Here is a 1,211-nt window from a genome sequence, read left to right on the forward strand (position 1 = left end):
CCTCTCTCCCTCTCCCTCTTTCCCTCTCTTCCTCTTCCTCTCCCTCTCCCCCTTCCTCTCCCTCCGTGTCTTTCCCTCTCTTCCTCTCTCCCTCTCCCTCCCCCACTCTTCTTTCCATCATCCACCATTCCATGTTCCTTGTCCTATTTAACTTCCTTATATTCCCTCTTTATCATCTTGCTTTCATTCCCTTCCGTTTTTATGGGATTCCCTTGGTATTTTTCTCATATTCGTTCTCCTTTGTTTCCTCTCCTCCTGTTTTCCTTCCCTTTTTCTATCTTCCTTTTCTCTTCTTTTCTCCTCTTCCACGCATATTCTGTCTTCGTTCTCCCTCATTTTCTCACCCTCCACGCCTTTTCTTAACTGTCTACTCTCTCCCTCATTTTCTTTCCTTTTTTCGTCTCCCTCTTTTTCTTACCTGTCTACCTTCTCCCTTCTTTTTTCCTCTTCCACGTTCATCTTCTGTCCTCTTTCTCCCTCCTTTTCTCCCATTCCACGCGCATCTCCCTCATCTTCTGTCTTCTCTCTCCCCTTCCACGCGCATCTCCTTCATCTTCTGTCTTCTCTCTCCCCTTCCACGCGCATCTCCCTCATCTTCTGTCTTCTCTCTCCCATTCCACGCGCATCTCCCTCATCTTCTGTCTTCTCTCTCCCATTCCACGCGCATCTCCCTCATCTCCCTCGCCCCTGTCCTCCTCCCGATGGCTGTTACCCCCTGTCATGGGAGCGGGAGAGGCTGGCGACCCACACTGAGGAAATTGCAGGTAGATCCCTCACCGCCATAGGGGGCCTACCCGCGTCCCCTCCAGTCTTGTCCTATCACTTTTAGCGTTGTGTTGTGCTCGTGCTGTACGGGAGGAGGACCTGTCGTTCTCGTTTAGTGTGGTTTATATTCGTGTTCGTGTGGGTAGTTCGGGTGCCCGGTTGTGGACTGTGAAGTGTTTTGTTATTCGCTGTCGTCGTGGACTTCGTTTAGCAGGGATTATTGGACAGGTAAATAGCGTAAATGTTTATATTTTGATTAGGTGTTTTTTTCGATATGGTGTATGTATGGATTTTTGAACGAAATGTATGTATAACTATATTTGGTTGTAAGAACAAGGTGTCTCGCGTTTCACTGTCTCGCCCACAGCTTTTAACACTTGAGTATGGCTTCTAGTTCATCGCCCCTTACTCGCTTTTCGTCTTCAGTAGATTCTTCCTTCTCCTCT

The 1,211-nt window shown here is 48.1% G+C and overlaps 1 protein-coding gene across 1 annotated transcript in view; it reads left to right on the forward strand.

Moving 5' to 3' along the window:
* LOC119589398 overlaps positions 1-1,211 on the forward strand; it is a gene marked incomplete in the record, with an annotated part of 55,185 nt that overhangs the window by 33,184 nt on the left and 20,790 nt on the right.

This window comes from Penaeus monodon, chromosome 25 (assembly GCF_015228065.2).
Source record: "Penaeus monodon isolate SGIC_2016 chromosome 25, NSTDA_Pmon_1, whole genome shotgun sequence".
NCBI lineage: Eukaryota > Metazoa > Arthropoda > Malacostraca > Decapoda > Penaeidae > Penaeus > Penaeus monodon.